Below are 26,293 nucleotides of genomic sequence, written 5' to 3'. Positions count from 1 at the left end.
AATAAGTTGATTATTGCAAAAGTCTGCTAAACATCTTGTATCTATTTTTTGAAAAACAAAACAAAAAAAACACAGCTAAATGTGGCTCACTGGCCAAAAGTTGGCACAAATATGTGCCTATTAAGACAAGTGTCGTTTGCTTAAATTAGAGCCAGCAGTGCAGTTGAAGCTTTGCACACGTAGTTAAAGCGACTCACTTCATTATCATGTTTAACACAGTTTAGCAGCCCTGGAGGTCCATCCATTCGTGCAGAAAGCCAAAAGAGAGATTGCTCATTTATATAGGGCAGGCATAATGGCACAATGTGAAGGAACAACATAGCATTGCTCAAACCCTACAGGTGATGCCATCCTAAATTGTGGTTTAAGTTTCTAAACACACAGCCAACTGAGGGTCATAGTTGCCATCCATTACTCTTTGTCCTGTAACTTACTAGGAAACCGTAAGGCTCCTGTGTGATGGATTTATGTGACAATGGAGACTCTTCAACACAGCTCTGGTTTCTTATTTGAATTCTTCATAACAAAGACACTCAAAAAAACAACTAGCAACTAGCAAGTTTAACTCAACAGATAACTTCCAAGTCTTTCCGGGAGAAATTGAAACATTTTAATGTATGTTCCTCACATGCCAAGATATAGATCTAGTGGAATGTAAAGGCTAACTTAATAGTACTTGCTGTCCTGTACCAAATAGTTTGCCATGAATACACAGGTTTGAAGTATAGTTCTTTGGGTAATTGAATTTACCATCATATTGAATGTCTGAGAAACATGCTGTATTTTACACACGTACAGACGACTGAGAGAGAGCTTTGACATAGGGTGAAATAACAGTAAAAGCAATGAGATTGTTGTGGATAATTCAGTATCTGAATAAATGTGAAATATGGTTATAATCTCCCCATCTATTCCTGAGATTAAGTGTTGATTTTTTCAGAAAAATGTTTTGGCAGAACACTACAATCTCACAGTGAAGTTGACCTTTTGGATATATCATATCATCACGTCATCATCTTATCCTATTAGACATCTTTCATTAATCTCACTTAATTAGCATGAATTCTTGAGTTGTGGCCCAAAACATATTTGGTGAGGTCACGGTGTCCTAACTGGTTCCTCCTTGAGGCCTTCAAATTTGAAGAAATTCCTTCAAGCCGCTCTCTAGATATCGAATTCACAAGAATGGGACGTACGGACAGACGTTTGTAACGAGAACAAGACTTTCATTGCCAATGACTGCTTCACCTTAATTGGGTTGCACATATGGTAAAGAAGAAGCTTGAACCACAATGTACAAAAATACTTCACAGTATCTTTTTGTTACCAAGATGGAGACACAGGGGCAGTTGCTGCAGCATGTTGAACCAGCAATCTATAGTCCTCAAGCTGGAGGCTACAACGCTGAATAAAAACATCTTTAACGACCTCCTTTGGGGAAGAAACACTCCAGCAGACATTTGTCATTTCCAGAGGGTCAATACCACACAGCACTTAAACAAGAGTTATCCATAGCTAAAGACACAACACGTGCACAAAAAACGGATTCACAAGGTCTTCTGAAAAGCCATGCTCCAGTTTATGTGTTGCAGTTTCAAGGCCAAAATAGGCAACACTAAATGGAATAAATGAAGTACAAAACTGTCAAACAACATGAACAGAGTAAAAAGGAGGAGTCGAGGGGTTTAGCAGCTCTGATTGTAATAACTTGGCCCTTCTACACAAAAACAGATGATTGAATTTCTGCTGATTGCTCTGCAGGCCGTGCACATTTTCATAAAGTGTAACTCAAGTATGGAGGGAAAAGACTGTGTGACAATTTTGAGGCGTCATTTCAATTAAAATACAAATAGCTTCAATAGAAAGGACAGCATTCACAGAATTTTCATTGATGCGCTTTCTTTTCCTCGAAAAAGCCTGACCTCCTCAGGTATTAATAGGCCGTGTGCTGTACTTGTGCAACCTGACAAGGTGTGTCATACATTTCATTATAACATACCCATAATGGCTAATGCTGTTACCATAGTAACACCTGTGATTGATGGCTTTGTTAAGAGGAATAGTTACACACCATTAAATTGGTGTAATAGTGCATGGCAGTCATCTCAATAACCAGGGACAAAGCAATTACCAAGTCATTAAAAAAGGAATAGACTAATACAACATGGTGCACACAAGTATGAGTGACATGCCTTGAGATCAGCTTGCATGGATTTTTTTAGACAAAAAAAAAATGCATTTTGTGTGTACAAACTGTGTATTCTGTGAATTTCTTGGGATAACATTTTTGTGCAATCTAGCATGGATGCAGTTTGGATCGATACTGATTATCTCTACATTCAAAAAGCTGCACTGAAATTGCTCTTTTTTATTACGAATGTGAAACAAAGTGTGTCCTCTCTCACACATTACCGATGCTGAGTGTCAGCCTGAATGCTCATTTCCATGAGAATAAGATTCAACTGTGTCTTGATAATAATTTGATGGTGAAGTCAAGAATACTTGTTCACAGGAATACCGTCCTTCTCTGCATCCAGCTAGCCAGGGACGGAGCACAGCAGTACTGGCAATGATTGAGAGAACTCAAAATTCAAATGAGAGAGGAGATGGAGTGACACAGATGTGCTGTTGTTCAGAGAGAGTAGCATGCATACAGGGTAGGCATGCAGAGCCACGCACCAGCACACACAAAGCTATATACACGTGCATAGACAGCCGCGCCACTCAATCATCTTGGTCGAGGGCCAATCCATCTATGCTGGTTGACTGGGATCCAATCACCATTCCCAACAGGGCCAGAATGAAAGAATGGCAGACAGCCTGTGAACAGGCCCACTCCCTCATGGTAGATTGATGAGACAAATCTTGGGGCGGTTCATGAGGCATCCCATATCGAAGCGAACATACCATAAAAAATCTCTGATGTCACAAGGCACTTGGAAACAGGCCTTTTTTTTTTTTTACCTTACCCAAGTATGGAGTGTGTGCTTGTTTTTTCTGCATTTCTGTGTCCAAAAAGAAGAAGTCGTTTTTGTCATTCAACCATAAGAAGCACATTAGGATGTGTCAAGAGTTTCAATTTAATTTGTCCCGAGTGGATAACAGTCATTTTCTTGTGTTTAATGCTGCAAAACATTCTCATTCTCTTCAAGCAATGCAGAAACATCTTGAGATGAGTGCAAAATAGAGCAACAGTGACAAGAAAAGAAGCTTTACAAGGATTCAAAGTTCTTAAAAAGGAAAAACTTTTTGATTGTCAGTCGGGGGATTAAAAAGCATTCGAGAGAGTTAGCTGGATACTGAGTCATTTATGAAATACCTTACTTGAATAGGCAAGTTTAGTTATGGCTAAAATGAGCACAAGAAATGAAAGAAAACAGCAAAAACTAAAACTAGTAAAAAAAAAAACATTAGTGTGTCATTCTCATTATGGAAAGCTCTTAATATGGACAAAATAGTTTTAATTGAAGCTAATGTTTTTGTGTTTGGTTGGACAGGCACAAACTGAATTAATCATTTTTGACTAACCAGAGTAATCTTTTCATTAATTATTATGCTGTGTTGTACCGGCTGTTTTACAGGGCAGGGTCGGAGCCTTTAGGGAGAATTCTTGGGAAAATCCCTTAGTGTGCCTTGAACTGGCTCTGAATAATTTAAAATATATTATTTTTAACAACTCCATAATATTAATTGACCCTCACTGCACATTTAGTATTCATGAGTAAGCCTTCTTTGCTAACAGATAGAAGCCTTTCTGTAAGTGTAATCAACACTTACATGGAAAATTACAGAGAATGTCTATTCATGAGGCTAGTTAGTCTCCACATCCGTTTTGCCACTACATTAATGGGACCTGATGTGGGAGTGTGAAAAAGCTGCAATGCCAACATACTGTGCAGACTAGGTGCTGCTGGCTCTGCTTACAGTATGACCATTTAGTCAGTGTTTGCAGTATTTTTCCTAAAAAGTCAGCCAGATACATCTGCCATACACAGCAATCGCCTACACATGTAATCGTATTCATCATTTCAGCCTTGAAAGTGGTTACACAATGAAACAAACAATGTGCAGTATTTTCTTTCATGTCAAAGTTGCAAAAATGACGTGATGTCACATCTGCTCCAAATGTTCCTCTGACTAACTCTGAGGTGACATCCAGTAAGGCTGTCAGAACAAATTTCAATATTTAAATCTGAGCTGATTACGAAAATAATAACCAATTTAAACTAGCTCACAAAAGGTTTTTTTTTGGCTTTTGACTCCTCTATGTGAAAAGTAACATTTTGCCATTATCAACTCAAACCCTTCAAGAAAATAAACACTGAAATGCTGTGAGTACAGAATCAACTCCACGATAACATGTTAAACATTCATCATGCCTCTCTTTAATAAATCACTAGTGAGAGGATACAAAGACCAAATTCACTTGTATGGGCTTGTGTACAAAACTAAACATCTTTGATTTCATTTTATGCATGATACCGCGTGTGTGCCTTACTATATTATATAATTTGATTGATAAAATAAGATAGTAAGCCCAAAACCTTTTGATCATCATGAAACAAACAATGTGCAGTATTTTCTTTCATGTCAAAGTTGCAAAAATGACGTGATGTCACATCTGCTCCAAATGTTCCTCTGACTAACTCTGAGGTGACATCCAGTAAGGCTGTCAGAACAAATTTCAATATTTAAATCTGAGCTGATTACGAAAATAATAACCAATTTAAACTAGCTCACAAAAGGTTTTTTTTTGGCTTTTGACTCCTCTATGTGAAAAGTAACATTTTGCCATTATCAACTCAAACCCTTCAAGAAAATAAACACTGAAATGCTGTGAGTACAGAATCAACTCCACGATAACATGTTAAACATTCATCATGCCTCTCTTTAATAAATCACTAGTGAGAGGATACAAAGACCAAATTCACTTGTATGGGCTTGTGTACAAAACTAAACATCTTTGATTTCATTTTATGCATGATACCGCGTGTGTGCCTTACTATATTATATAATTTGATTGATAAAATAAGATAGTAAGCCCAAAACCTTTTGATCATCATGAAACAAATCAGTGAGCAGTGCTCATAACAGAACATGTAAGTGCATACCCTAAGAATAACAAGAATACTTATTTAATAAACTTAAGGAATAATTGAGCCTCAGTGGATATTTGTGACTTTACAAGTAGGCTAGTGTGAGAAAGCTTTGATTGCAAAGCCCACAACAGAACTAAAATTAAACTGTAGTCGATCATGAATATGCATAATGTAAACTGAGCGAGCATGGGGAAATTCTTAGCTAAAATCACATCATCTTCATGTAAGTCAGAAATACACATGGTCAGAAGTGGTATCTAAAACAACAGGAATGTATTGCCATTGTAAATACATATGTATTAAAATGTATATATATATTTGTAAATCACTAAAAAAGTTAAGTCATTTTTGGTCTCTGCATTTCATGATACAACATTTCTGTGTTGTATTTTACCTTTTAGTTGCGCCTTCCATGACCCACAACTCAAGTAGTGCTACTTTTCACTAGCTTCCTACTTATTTAAACTCACTTATTTTTCTACCTTGGAAGAAAATGGAGATGAGGGGAGTGATAATCTGTAGCAGGCTCCAAGGCACCAAAATTATTTGGTAATATTAATTATTTCTGCTTCAAAACTTAGCTTATACTATCATCCAAAAACATCACACACATAATTTTGTGTAAGAAATTCACCATTCTCCCTGCACTTTGTAAAGAAAATCGAACAAGATCTTTATAAGATGAAGAGGCTTTTCACGAGCATGTGACACATAGGCAGATATATTGTCCAATCTCACTTTCTTAGGACAAGAAAAGATGAGATGGACCGAAGCAGAGCAGAGAGGCAAAGATAACTGACTTAACTCTGAGCGCATATTAAGACCAAAAGCTCTTTTAGAGCAACTTGCCCAGAGCGACAGGACAATTGTTATTGTCAAAACCTGCTAGTGGGTATAATCTTTAGCATGAAGATTAATGACACATACAGCAGCCAAGATACTGCATTATTTGGAGTCATCCGCAGGCAAAACTGACGTTTACTTATCCTGAATTTTTAGATTGACAAGAGCAATATAATCCTCATCGTCCTAGCTGTTTATTGACATGTGCCAGAGGAATCAGTTCTCCGCAAAGGCTCTCACTGCTGCTCCTCCTGTGTCAGTATCACACACAAACATTGCGTCCGCCTGTTAAACAGCTCAGTCAAATGGCAGCTGCACTGTTGCATTTGCTAATGTGAAGAAGCACATGCTCACATTAGAGCAGTGCACCAGAGGGGAGAAGAGCCTCAGGACAGACACCTACTGAGCTCTGGTCCTGTGGCTGCCTCAGCGCTCTTTAAGATCCAGCATGAACCCCTGTTGTGTCAGTCTCTCCCACCGTTTAATGACGGAGATAACCTTGAAAAGTATCACACACAAGAGGAACTGTTTAATTTCACAGCTTTTTCGTTTGGATGTGGGCAATTTATCCGGTACTCAACAGGCTTTATTGGATTTGTATTCAGTTCATATTTGGATATATTCAGATGAATTGCAGCCTACACTCGACAAAATAAATGCTTCTTGAGTATTATGACTTCTGTATTACACAAGACAGATATAACCATTGCACAGCATGTTCTCAAATATCTTAATGTTTCACAAGTGGTTTATGATTATTGGAATAGAGATTGATTATGGTGTGTACTATCAAAAATATTGTAATCCATAGTTAATCAAGATAAGCAAAAATGCACTAATATGCTGTAGCTGATATAAAAACAATATTGTGTATCTTGACACTGGTTTTTACTGTAATCCATAATTTATGTGAAATGAAGTTCTTTAAGAATGTTTCAATGGACAATTTCAAAGCATAGCAACTACGAATATTTTCATAAATGATGAACATTTTCAAAATGTTCAAAATTCCCGGAAGTGTTGCTTCAAAATACTAGCAAATGTTTGACATTTTATCTTGAAAAATAAATGTTTATCAAAATAGTTGGCAAAATTGTCTTATGATCAACCAATATTTTAATCAGTGCAATTCTATCCCACAGCAACATATTTCGTCCCAGACTGACAAGAAAATTACTATAAATACCATCTGCAATAAACATTTATTATCCTGACTATACACCTCATGTTCATCATCAGTCTTTGAAGCACAAGCCTTGAAAGCACAAAAGCAAAAACATGCAGGAGTATAACCACTATCAAATTCTATGCTTGATGATGTGAATTTGGCTGCTCTCGTCAACAACGAAAGTATCAGGTGTTGGAGTTTCCCAAGAGTAAATGAATGCATACCAAGGTACACCATACCAAGTTTCAGCCCCCACACAGACTGTTGAATGAGAGTAAGTCCAGCTGCTACAGAGCTGCTACATCGCACAGCATGAGAACATTTCAGAATGAGCTAACGCATTCAAAAACACCAGTTTGATTTTAGAAGTTAGTTATAAAAGATGCAACAGTGAAAAAGAAGCAACAATGAATTCATCATTCTGTAGCCTAGAGGGATGCACTCACAAAAAACACATTCAATTCTACACATCCCAATGAAAAATACAATAAAATGATTCTCCAGTCACGGAAATTGCTCAACATATGTTAAAAAAAAACCCCACAATATCCAGAACAGTCCTATATTTTTTAATAGTGGTTATAATTACCTGTTGAAATTCCATTATTGGAAAAATATAAGGTTGGTAATTACATTTTCCAATTTATTAGTGGATAATTTATCACTCTTGTTTCTCATTTTCCAAACATATCGATATCTTACACATCTCTAACATACAGTATCAGTTCGTCTGTGGCCCTTAAAAACATTACTTAAGGATTTCTGCAAGTCACTAAATATTAAAGCAATATACACAAATCTTCCTTGGCCAAACACCAAGGATGGTGCGATGTCATCTCTCAACAGATCATTTAGATATTTCACAATTTAGTCACACGTGTTGCTCACATTTAGGTTGTCACACATCCAACCCAACACATGTCATATTTATCAACCCAGGCGGAGAGACATATTATTGATAAACATTTACTTGAACTCAACATCTGTGACAAATAATCCTGCAGATGAAAGCCTGAGGGAGTAAGATAATTGGAAAGACAACATGGCAAATCAAAAGTTGAAAGGCCTGCCTTTCCTTAAAAACTCACTGCACAATAAATCCATTGATCTGACAAACCCAATTAGGATATTTATGCATATTTAATCATGATTACAGAATAAACGTTTTTTGTTGTCTTAATTTAGTTCGAACAAGGTCAATCATTGATGCGGTTGCCTTTGAAGCTTCAGAACTGTGTGACTGCTCATCTGCTACCACCACAGGTCAGGCTGTCTCTAATCAATAGGCTCATCTCTTCCCTCAAAGAGTAAACTCATTGGAATGCTCCAGGGGCCCATAGTAGGAAGTACACACAGTCCTTGACCATGATATGCTGCTTAAAATGTAAATGAGCCTCTGAATAATGGGACAAGTCAGCAATGAATATGCAGACAACCACAAATTATTTTTGCTTATCTTATAAATCATTTTTTGTTTGTTGGCATTTTGAAGGACTACAGATTGTTGACTCTCAACCTAAAACTGGAGCCTTAATTCGTTTGATCCAGTGGTATAGAAAGTCCCTGTGTCTACGACCTTCTTCCCTCTCTTGCCTAGGTGATCTAATCACAAGTGGACAGTTACAAACGTAGCTGTAAAACCATTATGTTCAGATTACTACAGCCAATTCTGATGTGGTCCGAATTTCCTGTGTGGTTAGATGAATGTCCTTCACCGGGATCTGTGCTAAACCAGCCATTTATTTTGGATGGATCGATATCAGCTGTATTAAACTATCCATTTCCAATCCTTTGTCTACTGCTGGTACACAAGCTGACGAGAATGTCCAATAGCTCTCCAATAAACACTGTAACCATTACCCAATGCACAATGATGAAAGTGAAATGCCATCACTTTACAGACGATTATTGGCATCCATTGGCAAGCAAAGCCAGTAGCAAAGGCTTGCTTTGTTTTACTTTGCTCTTTCACTTATACTACATAGAGATAGAGCTATTTAAATCTTAAGTTAGTCCCAGTTTAAGTAACAGCTGAACTTTACAGGAAATTTGTCAAATTTCCAACCTTACTCATGAACTACTTTTCTGCAGACTTATAAATAACCTTTCTGAGTTTTATTGATGAAAATGGCACCATCAACGTTTGGATTCAATCTATTCTCTGTTGCAAATACACCAATGTACACCCAGGGACTAAGATTGCAGAACTGATTTAATATTACCAAAAACATAAGCCTAATAGTTATGTGGGCTGGTCTGTATCCTACTTAAAATAAGCACCTAATTATATCCTTCAAACTTTAAGTATGACTGTTTAATGTCTTAATACATTTCCTTCTTTCTATCAGATATCATCCAAAGGTTTACCTCAGAAAGAGTCAACAACAACCCCAATTAATTTTTCTATTAAAATAATCTCAGTTATTTCCCAACTTGCTGGATTTAACTTTGATGTATATTTGTTTAGTTGTGGTGCTTCCTTTGGCAGATAAAGTGTGCCTGCCCATTACTTTCAGATCAGATCAGAGTGCCTGGGCTTTGTGCAGGTACAAAAGCATAGATAAGACTTAAAGCAAGCCAAATGAGAAATACCTTCTTAGGCTATGCTGCTACATATTTTTGGTGCACCTTTAAGCAATTGTACTTGCTGTAGCCTTATTTTATTTTATTTTATTTTCATCATGAAAGTCCCTCATGAAAGTCCCTCCACAGAGTGAAAAGACAAGAATAAACTGCAAGAAAAGAGTTGTAAATAATGCATTAGGCTTTTCTTAAATCAACCCTATCTTGAAAGCTTAGTGTGCAACTTCTGACTTATCTCTCTGTCACTTCTGAATTTCATGTATGAAAAGTAATCATGAATACCAATATCAATGCACCTTTCCACATACTTAGAAAATGTTCACTGAAACACATCAAAATGCACAAGGGTATTTTGGTGGTATCTCACCTTGAAGTGACACTTTGATGTGATATGTGTGATACTTGAATATTTTTTAAAAATGTGTTTTATTTTGCCAAATATTATCTTGTTTTGTCTCATTTCCAAAAGACCATACTCAAGGGTAGGTCTGCTGAGAATGTTTCTGCCAACCAGTAAGATGATCAAAGGTTAAAGGGACCATAATACTTTTTTGAATGACAAAGAGGACAGCCAGTGCACTTGCAGATGTCAAACAATATCTTTAACACCCTACTTCAGTCTGGTATTTATTCAGCAAGATTTCCTTTTGTCAATTCAAGCCTCATCATCCCAATAGCCCTAATCGATGGTCTGGGCATGAAAAATCATCCGGAGCAATGACATTTCTGACATTTTTTCTGGTGCATGTGGTTTAAAGACTCAAAATGTGGCCTATAAACCGTAGATACAAAATGAAACATTTCATCATATAGTTTATTCTGTGTTTTAAAACACAAGACTAGTCTTTACTATGATTACTAAGAGGAAGACGAGGATTAACCGTTCTCTTGGAGTTCTTATACTTGGCTCAAATCACATGAGATGAGTTAGTACAGAAGACTGCACAGCAAAGCAAGGAAAGAGGAGAAAAACAAGCTAATCAACATGCAGAGACAGGAAGCCGAGTGAGTCCAAGTCAAGCTGCCAAGCCGCCAGATAAAGATCTGTCTGACACGTAGCCTTCTAAATAATCCACTTGTAAGTACACCATTTAGAAACATTAGCATCTAGCTGGGAAAAGGTGATTTTCTGATGGGAGGGTGAGGGCGCAGAAGGTTTAGAAGATGGATGATAGCGTGGACTGGCACCATGTGGAGACCTTATAAGACACACCGACTTTAGATGTCACTCATTAAATCCCAAAGCAACTGCTGCAGATACTCTAGAGAGTTTCACTGGCTCCTTGGAGAGAGGAAAACGAGAGCTACCTCTCTGTCTTCATGTAGGTCTTACGTAACAATGGTGAGACAGGACTGGGAATTTTCTAATGGGGTAAACCGCAACACTAGAAGCAGGTGATGCTGGCGAAAACATACTCTGTCAGCTTGCATTGTAAACGCTTCACAAATTCAGTCAAATCCAGTTTGTGCAACCCCTGTTTGCTATCCGACTTTACTGCCCCTGGTTCAGCCACGCATTGTGTTTCTGATGAGAAAAGGCTTCACACAATCACAGGAAAGGGCATGCTTGATGTGAAAACATACTGGTTATTCTGTCATGACTATCACTTACACTCAGTTAGTAATCCTTATAATGAGACTGATGCCTGCTTATGCTGAAGCGTAACACCATGGCTGTGAAATACAGATGAACCAGCGTGGGAATCAGACAGGAGTTTGTCTGCCTTAAAAAGGAATAGAACATTCTTAGCCCTTCTATGGGGCTCAGTGAAGTTGTTTGCACACTAATTGCTTTGTGACAATTGAGGGCTTCAAATAAATCTGCACCATTTCAAGTGAGTCAAGCTTTTTCAAACATTTTCAGTTTACTCTGTCAATTAATTATCTCAAATATTGTAGGCGATATTACCTGGCTGAAAGTGAAAATTCAGAAGTGCTGGGAGACTCCAAAGCTTAGACATGGATATAAAGCTTATTAGGGAGGAAGACACACAAAGCAATCAGCAGCCTTCCTTAAGACTCAACTATCCAGAAGGGCTTAACCACACTATTTCACACTATTTCAGAGAAAAGAGTTTTCTCTTCAGATTCAAGATTAAAAGGAACAATTTTCAGAAAGCAATTTTTATTTCTCTGACAGTGGTTCCTACTTCAAGTCAAGGATAAGGTTCATATCTATATATAGGCCTTGACAAAGAGAGATAAAGGTGGAAAAACTGCTTATCCTTGTGCTTGACGTATTAAGAACAAAAGGCTTCTTCGTTCACTCCACAACTTTGGTGTCATAATTTAGTTTTCTTTCTTTCTCTTGAATACATGGCTACCACAGATGCAGATTCCGAGCACTGGAGTGGGGAGGTGTGAGTACACATGGGAGTTTGTGTGCGTGTTTGTGCATGCAGTAGTGGGGGGGGAGCGGCTCATACCTATGCTTGAAAAGAGAGCGTAAGCGTTGAGCGCATCTTGAGCTATAAATCAGTGCCCTGGTCAACCTGGCCAAGAGCATTTTCAAACCCATTTGCAGAAGATAATGCCAGCTATTCCTCCCAGCCCCAGGGACAGGAGAGCCAGCCTCATGAATCATTGCCCTTTTAGAGGAGCTGCAGCATGGATCTCACCTTGCTATGTCCGTAGGGTTTCTTGACTCGTCCTAGTAGGCAGAAACAAAGGGTGGGAGTGAAGGAAAGTGCTTGAACTATGACCAGGGGGATCGGAAAATCAAGTTATGAAGAATAAGGACCCAGCAGGCAATAACCAGGTTTGGAGGATGAAGCTGGCAGTGCCACCTCTACAGGTTGGAAGATACCAAATACCGACGGAATAAGTACTTTATTTCAAAGGTCATCGTTCAAACCGTATTAATAGTAAGCAAAGATTTCACATTACTTCACTAAATGTCCAATGCAAATTGCCGTTTTTTACTTATTAATGCCAGTGAATAAGGGAATTTTACCGAGGAGACAATGAGATATCATCACCAGGTTTACACTTTGTGGAAAAAAAACGAGGAGACGAGGCAGATGTTTGTAGGTTGTAAAAATAAAATAAACTGTATACTTTTTTCAGAAGTAGCTTGAGATACCTTGGCAATATCTCCCTTTTTGCCATGGTTTAAAGACATGATTTATGCCAGGCTTTAATAACACGATTAAATGTATGCAAATGCAAACTCATATATGCTTGTCTACAGGAGCAGGATGTGTTCAGCAACACAGTTAAACATTTCTGGCTCATTTTGTCTGTCTTGATCTTAAGGGAATTGTAAAATGTCCTCTCATAAAACCTTCTTTGGACAGACAGCTTTCTACCTTTAGGGGTTCAATATGTGGAACTCTTTATCCGCATAACTTGCAATGGATCAAACCAGGATCACTTTAAATCCAAGTTTCTGAACCAGATCAGGCATGTAGTCATGGATGATCTGGTGTCATCCTCGAGGATTTTATGTCTGTATATGGCACATTTATTTTAATGTGTATTCTATATTTATGTTTCTATCTCGTATGATAGCATTTTTATTTTGTATGGCTCTGCAAATGTATTTTCTTTTAACGTAACTCTATATGGCAATAAACATCACAAATGATCTCAGGCTGTAAATGCTATGATATGTAGTATTAGCCTTGTTCGAGGATGTTCTTTCACGGTATATCTGTCCCCATAAATATAACTATAAAAATTAATACAAACTATTTATTTATACAAAGGATCTACCACGACATGTTGCAATAGAAAATAACCTGTAGACCTTGTTGAAGTGAATAGCAGCCTTTTTATCCTGTGTCTATAAACATTAAATATACAATAAATTCCATTTATTACAGATAAAGCCAAATGAGTTCCCCTCCCCCCGACACCACCTACACCACTCTGTGAACCCGTGCTGTGATATTCCATTACTTTCTGACTACACTCGTACATGATTTCAGCTCTGCATTACAGTGTGTAACCTTGAAACGCACTTATTGTGAGTCTGATTAATGCTAGTAATGTGCAACTATGTATTGGGTCATTTATATTATCATAGCCCATATTTATATATAAACAGGATACAGGAAACAACTTATCATTTTGGTCACTGCGCAGACATTTCATTAAAAGCAAGTTCAAAAGTCTCAGTGTTTCTTCATTCCCTGTTACTTCATTTGTTTGTGCAAAGATATAGTGGAACAGTAATACCATGTCCCTGATGGAAAGCATTATACATTTTAGGCTTATCTGTTGGCAGTTTTCTCAACTTTAAATAGTTTGTGATTTATTGAAGTAATATCACACTGGGCTGACTTGAATAACAAGCACCGAAGCAGGGATACAACTAACAATTATTGTCATTATCGATTGATCTGCAGACTGTTTTCCCAATTAATTTATAAAATATCAAAAAACACAATTTTAGAGCACAGAGCAGGAATTGACATCTTCAAATTGCCTTATTTGACCAACCAACAGTCTATAACCCCAGAGACTCTTCATTTATTTCTATGAATGACTAAGAGAAGAAGAAAAAAGAGAGGTGTAAGAATGGTATATTCTGCTAACTAAGCATATGAGTTATTCAGTATACTATTTGCACTGACAGGCTAAAAGGAAGAAATCTTCTGTGATAATGACTGCAATGTTGTTTCAGTATCAGTACTTACTGTGCATCCCTTTTGTTGGACTGGTACTTCCAGCATCCAGCATCCTAGAATACTCCATAACTATAATAACTATAACTATAACTAATATGTGTCTTATATGTACTTATATGTACTTATATGCATCTTTGTGACAACTGTGTCCACATTAACTGACATCAAATTTTCACAATTCAAAACATTGTCCCTTATTAACAGTACAGAAAGACAAGATAGAAGATATCAAAGATACATTATATTTGAAAATAAACTTTCTACACATAGGTCCACATTTGACAAGCACAAGCTAGAGTAAATTATTTACAGTAAGCAGTGTCATACTCAACAGGAAATTCTGGTATTTTTTAACACAGGTGCTTTATTTACATGTTTTGGTGTGTAAATGATTCATACTTACCAAAAGTTTGGGAATCGGTTTTGTAGATCACTGCAGCTACAACTACTGCAACATAATCCTTTGGGGCAACTCTGACCATCAGTTTTATGTCTATTAACTCTCTCTCTCAAATCTCACGGGAGCAAGTAGTAGCAAGAAGATGGCGACGGAAGGAGTTGGAAAGAGGAGTTTGGAGTTCATCAAGAGAAACTCTACGTAAGTATTTATTTCCAAGCCATGTATGAATATTTAGCTGATATTGACCATCTAGATGAGTTGCAGCTGTAACAACTCTTCTCACGACATTTCAGCGTGTGACATCTCTTTGAACGAGACTTATTTTTCTGATTACAAAGTTACACAAGGTTTTTCTACACAGGAATCATTTCTGAAACGTTTTCATACACTCAGAATAACAATCTCAGAAGCAAAAACACGTTAAAATTCAACCATGACTGTGAATAATTTCTTGCTGGCAGTTCCTCTAGATAAACTCAAAACTCCTTTCTCCAACTATTTCCCCTTCACGTTCCTGCAACAACTTCCCTCTCACAAGATTTTAGAGAAAGACTTTTACTGCATGCAACTTTTGCGGTCTGAGTTGCCCCAAAGACTTATGTTGCAGCCATGCCTGCCACAGCTGCCAGCTAAGGCGATCTACTGGAGAGATTCCAAATCTTTGGTGAAAATTTAAAATGATAAACATTCAAGAGTGGTTTTAAAATACTGGAATTCCCCTTTAAGTCTGTATAACTGTTGTGCAATTTAAGCCTACTTGTGAGAACAGCACTCTTTTTTAAGCCTAGCTCAGGCCTTAATTCAGTCACTGAATTATTGCATTACATGGCTTTATTGGAGTCACTTGTCTTCACTTGAGTCTTACAGTCGGGCTAATCAAATCTCGGCATCTTGAAAAACATCTCCAACACTAGCTGTGGAGACTTTCGAGACAGTCTGTGCTTGAAGCGAAAGGCCACAAGCCAAGGCAGAATTTGGATGGCATTGAGTAAGCATCATCTGTAGCTCTTATATGTAATCTCAGTCTAGATTTAATGTAAAAATGGTGTCCCAAAAAGTAGGAAGAAATCTTTAGATTGGCATCAGCAAAACCCTGTTTATTCCTAAGCCTGCCATCTTAATTCAATGTTCTTACTTTTCATTGCTTGACCATGAGCTCCAGTGTGACATGATGACATGCTGTCAACGCTAATGGTCTATGATGGCATCAAGGCTCTGTCAGGAGGACACGGTAGGTGCTCAGAGCCAAGGCCCCTGGTAGCCCTCCACGGACGAAGAGCTGTCATCTCCGTCCCTCACTGCCAAAGAGGCCCGCCCTCCCTCCCTAAAATGCTATCCATCTGCCGTATCAGCGGGGGCAGAGGGAGTGCAAGGCATGCACTTTTCTGCCATTCACTGTTGTGCTTTAGGATGCCCAGATAGTGGTAATGAGGGTTCCTGTGTCAGTCCTCACTACTATATTCAACACATGGTCAGTTATTGAATTTCTATTGATGTACACAAAAAATACCTTTCCTCATCTTGATGCCACTGCCATAAAGTCATCCTTCTAAAAGTGTGTATGGTTCCAACTGTCAGTCACAAACTTCTTCACCTTCATCCTTACCGCTTCTGTAAGCTAAAAGCAACCTAGTTGAGTGTCCTGAAAAACTGTCTAGGAGCTGATAGTCATCGTGATTTTTGCACCTCAAAGTGCACACAAAATCTTTGATGTCCGTGTGCTTGTATAAGAGTATTCTTGCCAAAACTGGTAAAGGCTCGGACAGAGATTCCCGTGAGGAAAGAAGCTTTTAGAGGAAAAAAACAGGGATGATGTGCTGAATGTCCAATGAATGAAAGCATGCAAGCTAAAGCACGCAAAGTCACGATTTGTTCTCTAACATTTTTCTGACTGTCAGATGTCAAATATTTCTATCACATCATCAGTTATGCAACATGCATACAGCATGTTCATTGTCAGCGGTGAACAATAAAGTAAATGTAATACCAGCGGGACATTTTCTATCTCTCAAAGGATAGGTTGGCTTGCCTACAGTGCAAATATAAAGGACTATTCAATATTGAGATTCCAGGCCAAGTTCAGTGTGAAAACTGGCTCACTGTTCATTACCGTCAAATAAATCTACGTCACCTATGTGGATTTGTCACATTTAAGTCAGGCCTGATGAGACGGCCGACTGACCTTCACGTAGTGTTCTGCATCAGTTCAGCTGCAGTTGCGTGTGTGGCTCCGTGTGTGTTCTAATTATGAGAACCTGAAAAGAATAGGTTGACAATGATAAGCAAAACGAATGACACCAGCCAGCGAGCCGATGCTCCATTTGTCTGAAATGAAATAGTGTGTCATCTGTGAACTTCTGCTGACTGGGCAGATGTACAGCCAAGGCACTGAGGTCTTACACGCCTGTCACATGTTCCTGTCAACTCCCTGGTACATTTACCAATACAACAAGATGCAATAAAACTGTCTACTAGGCCATAAACCAGGATGAGCATCCATACAGAATCCATGTTAGGATCTAAAACGAAAGATGTAATGACCCACAAGTGGCAACTGTAGGACATGAAGCTATTTGGGCTCTAATGATTCATAAAATTCACAGTTGGATTTGATGCATTACAGCAGCAACACAATTTTATATATTTTCAACACCGGATAAATAAGGACTGCTGAGAATGAGACTCACATTTCCATTTTCAATTTACTACAGCACTCAACTTTATGAAAGTATAAAAGTATAATATCCGAGAGCGCAAAATTAAACAATAGAGCTTTGTTCCATTTCGAGAGGTTTCTCAGCGGGATTAGACCAAACTAAAGCAGCCCTTTACAATACAACAAAAACAACTACATGTGGTGTCAAAGTAGGATACATCACTTCAGCTGAACAACCACACCATTGTATTGTTTGATAAATACAGAGTATATTGCATGGTCAATTGTTTGATTATCCACATGTGTCAGATCAAGCACACTGCATGTATTGTTATACCCCATAAACACAAGATATAATCACACCATTAGTACCATTTAGAAATGTCGGATGGCCAGCCCGATAAATTAATTGTAAAAATATACTAGGCCTACTGTAAGCTTGTATTTATCCACATAAAAGTCGAAAATATGTATTCTTAATTACTAATAACGTAGAAAAAAGCAGTAAATCCTCACATTTTATAGGCTGAAACCAGGAAATTCATTTTTCCTTTTATGTGTAATTAATAATTAATTAATGAAGTATCTGACTGATTATTTCAGAAATATTTTATCATTACTTTTTAAAAAAAGGGCAGAACAAGGCCTTTAACTGCGGGTAACGGAAACACCTTGATGAAAAAGATTTTCCCACATTACCAGCAGGTATGTTATGAGTAAGCACATAACCAAACCGGTAATTACAATGTTTGGACAAAAAACAATAATTTATTTTCACATGGGTGGGCTCGCAATGCCTGTGATGTTCAGACCAGTTTGCTAAACACACTGTTATGGATACTTAACTTCGTAAGCATCTGTAATCCCTGACAATAATGGCAGACAAAATAAACACAAAAGCTTTTGCAGACACAGTGTCATCACAAATTATAAGAAAAAGTCTTGTCAACATCTCAACCATTTACAGCTACAGTGGGTGTTCGATACAAAATAATATGCTTCTTATTATGACTTTTAAAATGTCAGTGCAGAGAGGTAAAATAAGGCACTTGATATGCAGGTATCCTTATTTGGAAAAAAAAATGAAAGGATAAATAATGAACAGTTACAACACCTGTAAACAATCCACTTGTATGCGTTTGGTGGTTAAAAGTTATAATTAGATGGCCTGTGTGGTGAGAATGCAAAGCCATCTGGGAGCCTCTGAGATCACAGGGACAGCAGATGAATAGCAACAGTTTCTACATCTCACTACAGGCTTTGTCATGCATACCAATGGGTAGCTAACTGCACATTGTGAGTATGATATTCTTCAGTTGTCTGAAAGTTCAGTTTCTCACATCGGAAAATCTCCCAGCAGCAAAAGGAGCAGTGATATTTCTGAGCTGTCAGCAAAGAAGGAATCTGAGGAGATGAAACCTTGACCTGCTTCTCATCTTTGACTTTTCAATCGAGAGTGTTTATAAAAAAATCCATTTCAATTAGCCTAATATGAAATTATCATGCGGCTTTAGTGCCGACTGTGGTAAATAACCTATGTTAATTGGTGAACAAAAACAAAATGTGACATATCCAAATGCAGATTTAGACTATCTTTAACCTTTTTTGAAACACAATAAAATGGAGGTATAATGGCACCACTAATGACTGAACACATCCTGTAGTTGCTGCACAATAGTCAATATCTTGGCTCGAAGGCTTTTACTGTGAAGCAGTTGCAGCTAATGTTGTAAGCTAATGTTTAGTCATTACCAGCAGCATTAACAGAATGCAGACATCCTCAAGATTCAGCCATCAAATTCCAACATTATTCATTTGTTAGTCTTTGCACTTATTCTTATAAAGAACTCTGCTGCTCTTGCACTTCAGCAGCACCACGACTCTCTAATTAGTTGTGTATTGTTTAAGGCTTAGGTGGTAAAAATGTAATTAAGGTCACTTGGTCCATTTACCTAATGGCTACCTACTGACATATGTTGATACAGAGCAAGTGCAAAGATGTCAGAAGGGCTTGACACAGCAATATTTACAGAAAGTGGATTGCTGTTCTGATTCAGACATAATGGCTGGAGAAGAAAGCTCGACCAATCACATAAAAGCTGCATAATCCAAACCAGACAGACTTATATCTATGAAGTCCTTCTGCTTGAATAGAAGACAAAACTGATTAGCATTTGACCTTTCAATGTCATTCATATTCACTACTTCACCCACAGCCCTAACATGCTTTGAAGAAAAAACAACAAATCATGCAAGGAATGGATAAAAATAGGCCCCTGATGGTAGTGCAAGCCATTTTTAGGCCGTGTGTCTGTTTCCACTCTCCCTATTGCAGGGGTGCCCTGTAAAACACGGGTGTAAATGGTTTATAATGCCACCAGTGGACTCTGAAATGGGAGACCTGGTTTCAATCAGCAGTCAAATTGCTCCTACATTACCCTCGCAGACAGAGTAGTAAATCACTCTTCTTGCCTCTATGCTGCTGACGTTAAGGAACAAGCATTGTTAAAAATCCACCAAGCGTGCTACTAAGAGCACCCTGTCTCTATGTGGGGATGGCATGCTAAACAGGACAAAAGCAGTTGCTCGCAGTGTCCCTATAGGTGCAAGAGTCAAACACCCTGATAAGCAGAAAAGCAGCATAGCCCATTTCTGTAGCTGAATTTGACTCTTAAAACCAACAGTACTAGACCTAATTTGCAGCTTTAGATGCAAACTTTAGGTTATGGCTTAGATCATGTAACAAGAGCCCAATCACAACCAGAGCCCAATCACAACCAGTTTAAACCAGTTTGCCTGTTTTAAAAGAGCACTTTCTCTGTGCCAACGCCCTTACAGTGGGACAGTGAGGCATCTCTGAACAGTTATAATCCACTATAAAACCCAAGAAACGCTGATCCCGCCCACCACAGACCAACACACTTTGAGCAAAACCTCTCATTAGAACTCCAGGGCCCCAAAATTACCAAGATTTTACGCATATGGAAAGCATGAGAAAGCATCAGCTGGGAAAGGGTTGTACCAAGTGGTTTTTTAGCGTGTGGTCACAGAGGAGCTGGTTTTCTTTAACAGTGCCATTAAGCCCTGCCCCTGCCAGGGAGCACGAGCATTTGAGGAAGCTGAGGCAGATGCTCTGGCTACTGGCCACAAACCAGACCTGCTAGGAAATACCCAACAAAACTACATACAAATGCTCACAAAAGTCAGAGGTGTTCCCAGGTCAACAAACAGAAGAGCTAGAGCTTTAAAATGGAAGTAAATCCATCTAAGAGGAAGAATTTGTCTCTCAAAAGATGAAATAAAAACAACACAGAGCAGGCCTGCACTACTAGTCGAAATAATATTGAAATCAAAAGTGCACTTTCAGAATCTTAGACACTTCTTGGCAAAGGTAAAATGTGTGATAAAACAGCATTTTAACAGCAAAGGACTGCAGAGCGAGCTTAAAAATCTTATTCTCCAGATGTAAGAAAACATGTTTGTTTGATACAGACCCCAACAAATATCACACCATGATATTTCTACTCCTTCAGCAAAAAAATAGTGATGCAGAACTAATAGTTTCCACTAATACAGAATCATATCACAATCATTATACCTGTAAAAATATTCACAAAATGACTGTTTTGACCAAATCGTGCAGCCCTATAAAGGTTATCCCGCCACATATATTCAAAATGCAACACTGGTTAATATTGTCACTCCCAAATTAATTTACAGGTATTTCAATGAGAGGGATTATACTGCAAAACAATAAAAACCTAAGATATTAAGGCTTTCTGATGCTGTTTCAACTTCATCTGTATCAGTTGTAAAAATGGTGAAACAGGTCTATATTTTGATTAATATTCTGATGAAAAACAAACAAGATTGTTGATTTCCCTGTAAATTATTCTCTTCAGCTATGGTAAATGGAAGAAAATAAAAATAAATTAAATAAAAATCAAACTTGAGTCAATGGTCTTCTAGCTAACAACAATCAAAACGGCGTAGCTACAATATCAGTTACTTGATGTTTGCTAATTGTTTCTATGCAGCACAATTTTTGACAATGTGTATTCCTCACAGATGATGTCACCAGCTAAGGGTCGAGGCTATTTTCTTTCAGAGGCACCTAACAGAAACACCAAATGAACCGTAGACTCCTCTGGCAAGAAACAAAAGACGAGAGCAACGCAGTGATCCTTTGTGGCCCACCCTGTAATCCCTCAGGAGTCACGAGGGTTAGGTCAAATATGTCATATGTCTTCTTCTCTTCTCCTCATGAAATGTTTGGGATATAAAGTAGGGCTGATAGCATGCACGACTGTGACAATATCCTTCAAATAAACACCAGTACTCAAATTATGGCAAAACACATTCACATATTTTATAGAGAACATCAAAAAGTTAAAAACTCGTTGTATGACAGCTCTGGCAGCCCACGAAAAGATACGATAAAAACAGGGAAGTAGAATAAACGCAGTAAAGACCCCTTGCAGTTTCCCTACAACATGATTGAAGAAAACCGTAATGCTACAGCAGCGTGGCACCTAACAGCACTGTCAACACAGGTTTAATGATAGAATATCTATCCACCAGATAACAACAGGTTACTCTGAATCAGAGATCCAAACAGTACCAGAGAGAGACATCTGCTTTATGAAAGAAATTACAGTGTGGCTCCACTAATCGGCATGGATTCTCCGGTGTCGATGTAACAGCCCACATGCAACATAGCCATAACATTTTACAGCAGGCTTTCCCTCTGAGGCCTCATACTGTTGCAGCGCGTACCCAACAGTCTATGGGACCGTTTAATATAAAATAAGCCCAAAATCAAGAATAGAAATACGTCATATCACTGCATTTTTTTTCAGCAGACAGGAGTTGAAGGTTAGAAAACCAAAACATGCAGCGGGGCCTAGGGTTCAGTTGCAGAAAAAGCCTCTGATGCAATTCCAAGAAACTAACCCACCCTGTATCATCCTGTTATAGTTTGGCTCATGGTTAGGTCTCTTCATTGTGCTTGTGACAGCTATAATCGAATTCATGTATTGATAAAGGATGGCCATGAGGCTTCTCCAGGATGTCACTCACCCGCAAAATTGCATCCAATCCTTAATTATCTACCCAAGAGGACCAAATAAAAAAAAACAAAAAAAAAACACTTCCCCTGTTTTAAATATGTTCAAGAACTGTGTGAGGGCTTCAGGCTATGATCTGAAGTGATGCACTTGTGAACGCTGACACAAAAACTGCCATTAACAATTGAAACCCCCTAATGGAATGAAATTTACGCCTTAGTCTCAGCTGCAAAGGGGAGCAAAATGCATGACATCAAACCTGTCTCCGCAGCCAGCTCTGCAGCAGCACTACTGATTTTTTTTAAGGGCAGATGAATGACACATAGATGAGAGAGGAGGCTTTGCAAGCTGATGAAGATGTAGGAAACTCAAATAGCTGTACCTCCTGAGGAAAAGAGGGGAGATTTCACATGCCTGGAGAGAGGGGGGGGCATGGCACCTTAAATATGAACAGGGGGAGAGAGAAAATCCTCACACTGCAAGTGAGACAACGAAATGGGGTGAAGCCCGGCTCACGCCCCACACACGGTTCACCACCGCGCACACACATCCATGATTTCCACATTTGTGATCGTCGGCAGAATTTTCTGCTTGACTGGAGCCTTCATCCCCGCTGAAGACGACCACGGCAACGTCAATCCGCTCAGAGAGAAGTGGCTGCGCTCAGTTTGCTGACAACTCTGCGCAGGTTTTATGTGCATCGAAAATCACTTGTGAAATAAAAGTGATTGAGACGAATGGCACAGCACCTCCTGCCTCCTCTCCCTCTCTCTCCATTCACATTAATTTCTGATTGTTAAAATGGAGTCCGAGCATTTACAGAGGGGAGACACTTTCAAAGCGTTATTATTCGCCCTTGAGATAAAAAAAAAAAAAAGTTGTTGTTGTTGTTAGCTTTGCTTACAGAGTTAGCATGGATTAAAAATAAAGGCAGCAACGAGCTGTCCTTTCACCGACTCGGAGCGATTCTTTTGCCAGCCCGGAGCTGACTTCAAAAAAAAAAAAAAAAACCTCTCGCCGTTACACGGTACACCTTCCAGAAGCATTTCTTTAAAGTTTAAGTCCAGAACCAACACATAAACAAAGCCCGAATTGTTTTTCCCAGCGAGTTAGCTAACGCGTCTCAAGTTCAATGTAGGAGGAGGAGGAGGAGGGGAGAAGAAGAAAAAAGATAACGGTGCACTTACTGAATCTCCTCTTTGTCGCCGCTGTTGGCATTTCTCTCCTTCGCTGAAACCCGCTGCCGTTTAGTCCTCAGTCTTCAGTGGGAAGCGAGCACGAAAATTCCACTTCATGTAATTCAACAGCCACAAAAACACAAGAGTTAGAAACCAGACCGGAGCGTTGAAGAAGAGACAGGAGAGGGTAAAAAAAAAGGGGGGGGGGGGGGAGGTGAGGAAAAGGTAAGGAGTCCACTGCCAAGACGAAACGCGAGGTCCTCTCCCGGTCGGTCGGCCGGCCGGGGTCGTGGATACCGGATCTATTCGTGGCAGCTCCCGTGTCGCTCCGCCGCCGCCGCCGCTGCTGCCGCCGCTAACGGGTTAAACCAACGTCAGCTTCGCTCAAGTGTCCAGTGTCGCTGCCCCGCATGCGAGAGAAAGACAGAGAGAGAGAGAAAGAGAGAGAGACAAGGCGAACGCAAAATTGTGATTTCTCCTTCTCTCCTGCGAGTGAAAATTGTCCTCTTGCGAGTAGTTGGTTGGCGAGTCTCGTAGGCACAGTTCCCCCTCCCAGGAGGAGCTGTGGAAGGTAGGGGAACTGCTCCGCGTCTCTCCCTTCACAGTCACGCTTCTTCTCTCTGCCTCTGTGGAGCGAGAGCAGCGTGCAGGTCGGTCAGCAGGATTTTCGGATTCACTCGGCTACACTCGCTGCTGTGTCCATTCATTCCTGCTCCGTCCAAGTCCCCGCAGCACTGGGGCACGGGGGGGGGGGGATCACAAACCTGTCGGGTTTTTTTCGGTTTATCCCTCTGTTTACACTAAGCACCTGCTCAAAAACACACAATTAACCTATATTCGCAACGGTTTTTTGCACAAGGAAACACAGCCTAAGGAGATTATGGAGGTGAATTATGATTTTTTTTTTTTTTTTTTTGGGGGGGGGGGGGGGTCCTGACAGGAGGGGTATGAGCAACAACCCAGACTTGATATGGCACTCTTTCATTATGACATTTTTTTCTGAGGAGCCCCTACAGCTAATCCAGGTGGTCACCTCGGCCCCACTCTCAGAGCCTCTCCAATAAACCAAGTCATGAATCATCACTGAGAATAGAACATTTATAAATACTGCCCTATTATCCCCATTTTCTACTGCAAATAAAATGCAGATCCGTGGCCCCGGTACTCGTCGTCACCCTTGCTCTCACCTTGTGAAGGCTCAGGACAAGAATGTAATTTATCATTTATAACTGCGGGCCAACTTTTGGGGCTCTTTTTCGCCGTACTTGAAGTTGTTTTTTTTTTTTTTTAAGACAGCCTTGGGAGAGTGATGCAGGGAGTACTCCCCACAGTCCAGTTACTGCACGTTAACAAGCTGTCTTCACTGATTTCGCAACTTATTCACATTTGGATATTATGAAGGGCCCCTAGAACTCTGCGGTCATTTCGGTTCATCTGTGATTCACATATTTGAGGATTGGAATCAAAAATACTTCAAATCTTAATTTGGCATTTCTGATTTTAATTACAATTTACTGGCAATCGAGGACAGAGATTTTGGGTACTACAGAATTCATAAGTGAGACAGTGCAATGGGGACAGAGAGAGGGCTCTGCTTACAGTGCAGCTTGGCTGTTAGTGCATGAGCACTCAAGCGACTCGGTTGAACGTGCAGGGCATAGACGCTGTGACCCCCAGTAATGAGGACCTGAATATCTTTAGGATTCTGACAACCCATCTACTCCGCCTTCTAACCTTACCGTGATCAATCGTTAGCTTGGCAGAACTCCCGCTGAACTGCCGCCTGGCACACCCTCCTAATGAGTGGTGCAAATGACGTTTACACAAGGTTTTACCTCGCCATAAATGTCTCCTGCATTTGAGAAATCGTGTAGGCCCTTCACGTGCCCCCCCCCCCACACACACACGGACGAATGACCACACACAAACAGGTGCAGGTATACAGTACACACCTCTACTTCAGGTAATAAAATTAGTTATCATGCGACCTCACAGTGACTGAGAGCGACTTCTGTCCCTTTCTAGCTTACAAATGATAACCTTGGACGGTGCCAATGTTCCAGGAACAGGATCCTGTCAGACAAATAGGAGGCCCGGCCAGCGCTATTACACTCAGAGGAAGGCCATTGTTTTGATACAACAACCATCAATATGTAGGTGCCAGACAGAGAAATTGGTGCATGTGCTCAATAATGCTGTTAGGTGTCCCTGGTGGCCAACAGCAGGTCTGCTTTTCAGCCTCGGACATCTCCTGTGGACTGCGGAGGAGACCTAGAAACAACCTTTGTGGAGGTCAAAGAAGATGTCCAGTGCTGCTCTGTTTTTTTTTTTTTTAGCACTTATGGTTCTAAAGAGTCCTTAGAGGACAACTATGCTTCGCCCTTGCAAGACATTCAACAAAAGCATCCACCAAGTCACAGATCTTTCTAACCTGAGCACCAAATGTTGGCTGAAAAACACAATTTCGATGCTGTGGTCATGGTCATGTGGATGTTTGGTGTTGAACGGCACATAATAAACCTCTCATCCAACCAGGTTTCACATAACTACTGAATATAACACAGACAATCCGCAGCCAAATGTTACAATAATTAAGGAATGACATATAGAATCTTCAACCCATTTTTTTCAGCCAATTAAACATCTTATAACCATCCAGTTACTGTAAC

Source organism: Sparus aurata, chromosome 21, assembly GCF_900880675.1.
Source record: "Sparus aurata chromosome 21, fSpaAur1.1, whole genome shotgun sequence".
Classification (NCBI taxonomy): domain Eukaryota; kingdom Metazoa; phylum Chordata; class Actinopteri; order Spariformes; family Sparidae; genus Sparus; species Sparus aurata.
The sequence above is the reverse complement of the archived record's forward strand: the minus strand, read 5'-3'. Positions refer to the sequence as shown.